The 7708-nt window shown below is 59.8% G+C and overlaps 2 non-coding genes across 2 annotated transcripts; both read right to left on the bottom strand.

Moving 5' to 3' along the window:
* Nucleotides 1–906: 906 nt before the first annotated feature.
* On the bottom strand, nucleotides 907–1059 carry LOC142794418 (5.8S ribosomal RNA). The gene has a single exon (XR_012892324.1). It is a non-coding gene; the product is annotated as a 5.8S ribosomal RNA (ribosomal RNA).
* A 1719-nt stretch (nucleotides 1060–2778) lies between these two features.
* On the bottom strand, nucleotides 2779–4593 carry LOC142794411 (small subunit ribosomal RNA). Its single transcript, XR_012892318.1, has one exon. It is a non-coding gene; the product is annotated as a small subunit ribosomal RNA (ribosomal RNA).
* Between the last annotated feature and the right edge of the window lie 3115 nt (nucleotides 4594–7708).

Genomic DNA, 7708 nt, shown 5'->3' on the forward strand with positions numbered 1-7708 from the left:
GCTGGCAAGCGGCATTCCGCTGCGCGCGTGCGTCGTCCGAGCAGTTGCGTGATAAACGACCGTGTCGAAAGCCCAAACACCGCCGAGGCCAGTCGCCGCCGCCGCAAGGGCAGCCACGCAGCCTGGCGAGAGGCATCGTCTCGTGTAGCGTCGCCCCCGCCCCAACTGGAGTGGCCCAGTTTTTTGAACGGGACGGGAACTGCGAAGCACTTAGACCGACGGCGGACTACGACGAGAACGCCTTAAGCTTCGCCAACGTTTCGCCAACTCGTGCGGGAGACTTTTTCCGCTTCGCGGCAAGTCGTCGCGCCGTGCTCTCCGCATCAACCGCGTACGCAGCGAACCGCAAACGTCGGGCGCAGCCTCCTCACCTCCCTGCGCTTTGCGCGCGAACGTTCCCTGTTCGCGCGGCAAAGCCTGGAGGAGGCACGGCCCCGCAGCGTGTTCGAGCGCCCGGTCTACGGGACACCCTGCTTACTTCGAGGGCAACAAGCGCAACGCAAGGCTGCGATCTCGCGCACTTTGCGCACGGCTGGAGAAGCTTTGCTGGCCGGCTTTCGCTCCTCGTGTTTACCGTGCGTTAAAGTTGCGCGTCCGTGGCTCTCGCAGCTCTTGCGCGCCCGGTCGCAGAGAGGAGTACGCAACCTCGACCGCACTTTCCCTGCAGGCTTCCTTCCGACTCGAAGTCCTGCGGCGGTCTCAACGAGGTGCCACATCCTCAATGCAGTCGGTCGCCCCCGTTTCGGTTGGGCTCTGGCACGACGGTCGCCACCGTCTCGCCCTTGAGTGGCCGCTGTTGGCGCTCGCTGTGAGGTGTTCAGCGTGCTGTCCGTGTTGCCGACGCGGTCAAAACGAGTCGACGGCTCACGTTCCCTTGTGCGCCGAAGGCTCTCTTGATATGTGATCCGACCCTCAGACAGACGAAGCCAAGGGAAGACCCAAGGCCGCAATGTGCGTTCAAAGAATCAGTGCTCAGTGTGTCCTGCAATTCACACCAAGTCTCGCAGCTGGCTGCGTTCTTCATCGACCCGAGAACCGAGTGATCCACCGCTTAGAGTCGTGAAAAAGTGTTTGTTCAATTCCGTACAGTCAAAACCAAACGTTTCTGGCACTCGGCCAAACAGTGGCCAAGAAGGGCGCTTTTCAGCGCACGCTTGGACTCCAAAACTCTGCCGCGCCTTTTTCGGCTGCCGCAAATCGAGCAAACGGTGTGTTTCGGACGGCGTTTCGCTTCCGCTACTTGCGAGTGCTTTCGTGGTCCACCCCTCTATAAATACTCGGGAGGCGTCGAAGCCGGTTCTCCAAGCCGGACCCGTAGGTATCGTTGTGTGCTCGCTCTCATTGGCCTGCCTAACCAGAAAATGCCTGCGGTACACCCATTTGGATAAGAGTGCACGCAGATGCGGGCCTCGACGGCTACACATTTCCTCGGGCGGCCGCCTCCCGGCCTCCGTGGAGCGCGGGATGCACGGTCCCATCGACAAGCCTCTCCCGTTTTTACCGTGGCGTCGCGGTTCACCACGGCGGGCGGGTCGGTCTCCTCCGCATAAAAAGGGGGACCCCCGCTTTTTGTTCCACGAAATCGCACAAGCTTTTTTCGCATCCACGGTTTGCCACCGCACACCAAAATGCCGATCCGGCTGCCTACTTTAGCCAACAGGTGGAGCCAGGCGCGCCGTACTTGCGCGGCACTTCCCACGTCCACCGAAGTCGGTGCCAAGGACCACTTTCGGCGCCGGAGCCGCGTACGAGCCTACTCGAGGCGGAAGAACGAAGCCAGCAAGGGCCTGGCCGCAAGTGCGTTCAATTGTCGGGACGTCCAAGTCCCTCGTTCTTCCGTGCTTCCTCTTTCGGCAAGTCGTTGCGGCACCTTCCCAAAGCGCGCAGACCCGCTAATCGCGACGAGCGCGACGTGGCCGTGCCGCCTTTCCCTCGGCAGCAAGCAAAACGCCTGGCAACGTCGACGCTCCCCTAACCGCGATCTCGCACCGTGTTTCGTGTGGCGAATTCAAAAGCCGGCCGGCGCTGCTGCAACCATTACGGTCGGTACGCATACGCCGCGGAGGGCGGGACGGTCATCGGAGCGTGCGGTTCCTCCATCGAGTACTGCGCACCTCGGCCGTCGCATCGCCGTGCCATGACCGGCCGCGCGTCAACGCGAACCGGTGCCAGCGAGATCCCTCGCCTGCAAGAACCGACCGGCAGCCTCCGTCACCCGAGGACGCGGAGGCGCTTGCCGCGGACGGCGGGACGGTATGCACTGGTGCACAGCGGACCCGTCACATCGCCAGTTCCTTGACCGACCGCCGACGCTTGTGCCGTTCCTCTCGTACTTGGCAGTCGCCGCGCGATTGTCGGGTCTCGTTCTTGCACGCTCGAACGGTCGGGAGGGCACTCGGCTGGCGTTTCGGGAACGCGCAGCCTCGCCTTCTACCGACGTAACCACGACTCGCCGTTCGCGCTCCGCCGCTCCTGTTTACAGTACTAGGCGGTCCCGCAGCGGTCGGGTCGCGCATTTCGAGCGCTTCGAGCCACGGTGCAGTGGCGGGTCGAAAGCCGACCTATGAGTGCGTTGCGCCGTTTGTACCCGCGTCCGCCACCTGGCCGACCGTCCAAGGTCGCGGTGTTGGCGTCCGCTGGGCGCAACAATTTGTCACGGGGTGCCGCTCCACATTCAGGCAGCCCCGTGGGGAAAAGCCGACCCCGCGTCCAAACGGGGTCAGCGGCAGAAAGTGTCGGGCGCAGACGCAGCTGAGGCGCTCACCCTTCACAATCCGTTAATGATCCTTCCGCAGGTTCACCTACGGAAACCTTGTTACGACTTTTACTTCCTCTAAATGATCAAGTTTGGTCATCTTTCCAACAGACCGGCGCAACCGAAAGGCCGCGCCGGACATCGGTCCGAAGACCTCACTAAATCATTCAATCGGTAGTAGCGACGGGCGGTGTGTACAAAGGGCAGGGACGTAATCAACGCGAGCTTATGACTCGCGCTTACTGGGAATTCCTCGTTCAAGGGGAACAATTGCAAGCCCCTATCCCAATCACGAAAGAAGTTCCACGGGTTACCCAGTCTTTTCAGACAGGGATAAAGACACGCTGCTTCCTTCAGTGTAGCGCGCGTGCGGCCCCGGACATCTAAGGGCATCACAGACCTGTTATTGCTCTGTTTCGTGCGGCTAGGAGCCGCTTGTCCCTCTAAGAAGGTTGTAAGGTGCTGGGAACCCCGCACCTATTTAATAGGCTAGAGTCTCGTTCGTTATCGGAATTAACCAGACAAATCGCTCCACCAACTAAGAACGGCCATGCACCACCATCCACCGAATCAAGAAAGAGCTCTCAATCTGTCAATCCTCCCAGTGTCCGGGCCGGGTAAGTTTTCCCGTGTTGAGTCAAATTAAGCCGCAGGCTCCACTCCTGGTGGTGCCCTTCCGTCAATTCCTTTAAGTTTCAGCTTTGCAACCATACTTCCCCCGGAACCCAAATACTTTGGTTTCCCGGAAGCTGCCCGCCGAGTCATTTGAGTAACTCAGGCGGATCGCTGGTTGGCATCGTTTATGGTCAGAACTAGGGCGGTATCTGATCGCCTTCGAACCTCTGACTTTCGTTCTTGATCAATGAAAACATTCTTGGCAAATGCTTTCGCAGTAGTTCGTCTTGCGACGGTCCAAGAATTTCACCTCTAGCGCCGCAATACGAATGCCCCCGTCCGTCCCTCTTAATCATTACCTCGTATTCCAAAAACCAACAGAACAGAAACGAGGTCTTGTTCTATTATTCCATGCAAGTTTATTCAGGCGACTCGCCTGCGTTGAGCACTCTAATTTTTTCAAAGTAAAAGCACCGGCCATCTCGAGGCACACAATGAAGTGCACCAAGAAAGAACCGGCATGATGTTCAGTCCGAGCCGTCGCATCGGGTAGATGCACTACTCGTCTGGAACTGAGATCCAACTACGAGCTTTTTAACCGCAGCAGCTTTAGTATACGCTATTGGAGCTGGAATTACCGCGGCTGCTGGCACCAGACTTGCCCTCCAATTGATCCTCGTTAAAGGATTTAGAGTGTACTCATTTCAATTACGGGGCCTCAAAAGAGTCCCGTATTGTTATTTTTCGTCACTACCTCCCCGTGCCGGGAGTGGGTAATTTGCGCGCCTGCTGCCTTCCTTGGATGTGGTAGCCGTTTCTCAGGCTCCCTCTCCGGAATCGAACCCTGATTCTCCGTTACCCGTAACAACCATGGTAAGCAAGTAACCTACCATCGAAAGTTGATAAGGCAGACACTTGAAAGAAACGTCGCCGGCTCGTGGCCATGCGATCAGCACAAAGTTATCCAGAGTCACCACACAATACGGGCCGAAACCCGATCGATCTTGGTCTAATAAAAGCACCCGTTACCCAAAGGGCTCCAGGCTCACTGCATGTATTAGCTCTAGAATTGCCACAGTTATCCAAGTAGGAAGAAACGATCTAAGGAACCATAACTGATTTAATGAGCCATTCGCGGTTTCGCCTTATTTCGGCATGTACTTAGACATGCATGGCTTAATCTTTGAGACAAGCATATGATTACTGGCAGGATCAACCAGGTAATCGTTCGACTGCGCGTCCGTCCTCGCCCTCGGCGGGCCGGACGCAGTCTGTGTGCGGCGGAGGCCACCTTCAGGCGCCCCAACACGCTTATTTTGCACTCCGAGATGACGGCGTTCGAGCTCGCTACGGCACAACCTTCCCGAAAGACGAGTGGGAGCCGTGCGGCAAGAAGCACGTTCATGCTCGCTCTTTTTCGTTGCATCGACTCGGTCGCGCCGTGCGGGTTGCCCAAGCCCGCTGCACTGTCGGTGGACCGGCCGGAACTAGCAACGGAGCCGAGACTGCAAAGCCGCCAGACGACGGGTCACGCCCGCGTCTTCGGCGCTTTCGCATCTGAATCGCCCGAGGACGACACGGAACACACCTCGATATCGTGGTAAAACGGCACCGTCCGACAACCAGCCCCTAACGCATCAAGCGGATGAGGCTGCAGACGACTGCCGTGGATTCCCCTGGAGCAGACCCGAGGACACGCTTGACGAGGCCGAAGCCCGCCGCATATCAGACACCCGGTCGCTTTCGCGTACGCCGCTCACGAGAACCCCCACATAATAGCAGCGATAAGTACCCAGACCTCCTTGGGCCCTAATACGAGCGTACTCGAGAAAATTTCACCGCGGGTGTGCCCCGAAACGTGTGGCATGTTGAGCGTGCCACAAGTCTACGTCGCTCTCAAACCCGCCGAGGTCGTAGAATTTGCGACCCTACTCACGAAATTCCCACCGAGGATACGGCCGCAAACGTACCGCACCTTGGGTAGGCCACGAGTTTGTGCAACACTACGCTGACGGCACAGCACCGAGGTCGTGCGCGCACGCACGGGAAAATTCCGCCGCGGTTTCTGCCGAAAACGTGAGGCACCACGACTCTCCGCAAGTTCGCGTCGACTGCGAAAGACCGAAGTCGTGAACGACGTGTCCGCTACTCGCCGCCGACACGCTGGACACCAAACGTACAACGACTCGACGGCGTCGTAGAGGCCCACGACGCGGTTTTCCTTAACGACGTCTCGGCGTGGCACCGACAGGTTAGAACGGCCGACCAACGTTCCCTGTCCGCCGTTCGGCTCAGTCGAAGGGCTCGGCGACTTCGGCAACGCTGCGAAGCCGCACGGTGACGCACGCCATGTCCCCATTTTTTTTTTTCTTTCTGCGTCTGCCGGGGTGCCCCTATAATAGCAGCGATAAGCACCCAGACCGCCGTGGGTCGCTCGCCCCGGCTGACGTGGTTTTTCGTACTCCTGCGGCGGTCGCCGTCAAGCACGTCCAAATACGCTACTTTCGTGGGCGCATTCACGCTCTTTCGCTTCGCCGGAGTGCCAGCACTCACTCTGCCAAAAACGGCGAACATCCGAGCGGCGGTTCCCACTTTTGCGTCGGCGTCGCAAACCCCGCCCCGGCAGACGAGGTTTGCCGTACTCGTGCGACGGTGGCCGGCGGGCACGTCGAAAGACGCCGATATCGTGCGCGAATTGGCGCACCTTGGCTTCACCGGAGTGCCGCCACTGACTCCTCCAAAAACGGCGAAGATCCGAGCGGCGCTTCCCACTTTCGCATCGGCGTCCCGAACTCCGCCCCGGCTGACGCGGTTTACCGTACTCGTGCGACGGTCGCCGGCGAGCACGTGGAAAGACGCCGATATCGTGCCCGAATCGGCTCCGTTCGGCTTCGCCGGAGTGCCAGCACTGGCTCGGCGAAAGACGACGAACATCCGAGCGACGGTTCTCACTATTGCGTACGCGTCGCAAACCCCGCCCCGGCAGACGCACTTTGCCGTACTCGTGCGACGGTCGCCGGCGAGCACGTAGAAAGACGCCGATATCGTGCCGGAATCGGCCCCGTTTGGCTTCGCCGGAGTGCCAGCACTCACTCGGCCACAAACGGCGAACATCCGAGCGGCGGTTCCCACTTAGCCGTCGGCGTCCCGAACTCCGCCCCGGCAGACGCGGTTGCCGAGCTCGTGCGACTAGCGACCGCGAAGCCGTCTCGCGACGCCGCTTTCGTGCGCGGCTCCCACTGCGACCTGGGTCACCCGAGGTCGACGAGCAAAAAAGAATGTCGAAAAAAATTTTTTTTTTTTTTGCGTCTGCCGGGGTGCCCCTATAATAGCAGCGATAAGCACCCAGACCGCCATGGGTCGCTCGCCCCGGCTGACGTGGTTTTTCGTTTTCCTGCGGTGGTCGTCGTCAAGCACGTCCAAACACGCCACTTTCGTGGGCGCATTCGCGCTCTTTCGCTTCGCCGGAGTGCCAGCACTCACTCTGCCAAAAACGGCGAACATCCGAGCGGCGGTTCCCACTTTTGCGTCGGCGTCGCAAACCCCGCCCCGGCAGACGAGGTTTGCCGTACTCGTGCGACGGTGGCCGGCGGGCACGTCGAAAGACGCCGATATCGTGCGCGAATTGGCGCACCTTGGCTTCACCGGAGTGCCGCCACTGACTCCTCCAAAAACGGCGAAGATCCGAGCGGCGCTTCCCACTTTCGCATCGGCGTCCCGAACTCCGCCCCGGCTGACGCGGTTTACCGTACTCGTGCGACGGTCGCCGGCGAGCACGTGGAAAGACGCCGATATCGTGCCCGAATCGGCTCCGTTCGGCTTCGCCGGATTGCCAGCACTGGCTCGGCGAAAGACGACGAACATCCGAGCGACGGTTCTCACTATTGCGTACGCGTCGCAAACCCCGCCCCGGCAGACGCACTTTGCCGTACTCGTGCGACGGTCGCCGGCGAGCACGTAGAAAGACGCCGATATCGTGCCGGAATCGGCCCCGTTTGGCTTCGCCGGAGTGCCAGCACTCACTCGGCCACAAACGGCGAACATCCGAGCGGCGGTTCCCACTTAGCCGTCGGCGTCCCGAACTCCGCCCCGGCAGACGCGGTTGCCGAGCTCGTGCGACTAGCGACCGCGAAGCCGTCTCGCGACGCCGCTTTCGTGCGCGGCTCCCACTGCGACCTGGGTCACCCGAGGTCGACGAGCAAAAAAGAATGTCGAAAAAAATTTTTTTTTTTTTTTTGCGTCTGCCGGGGTGCCCCTATAATAGCAGCGATAAGCACCCAGACCGCCATGGGTCGCTCGCCCCGGCTGACGTGGTTTTTCGTTTTCCTGCGGTGGTCG

The sequence above is a fragment of the Rhipicephalus microplus genome, unplaced genomic scaffold (assembly GCF_043290135.1).
Source record: "Rhipicephalus microplus isolate Deutch F79 unplaced genomic scaffold, USDA_Rmic scaffold_419, whole genome shotgun sequence".
Lineage (NCBI taxonomy): Eukaryota > Metazoa > Arthropoda > Arachnida > Ixodida > Ixodidae > Rhipicephalus > Rhipicephalus microplus.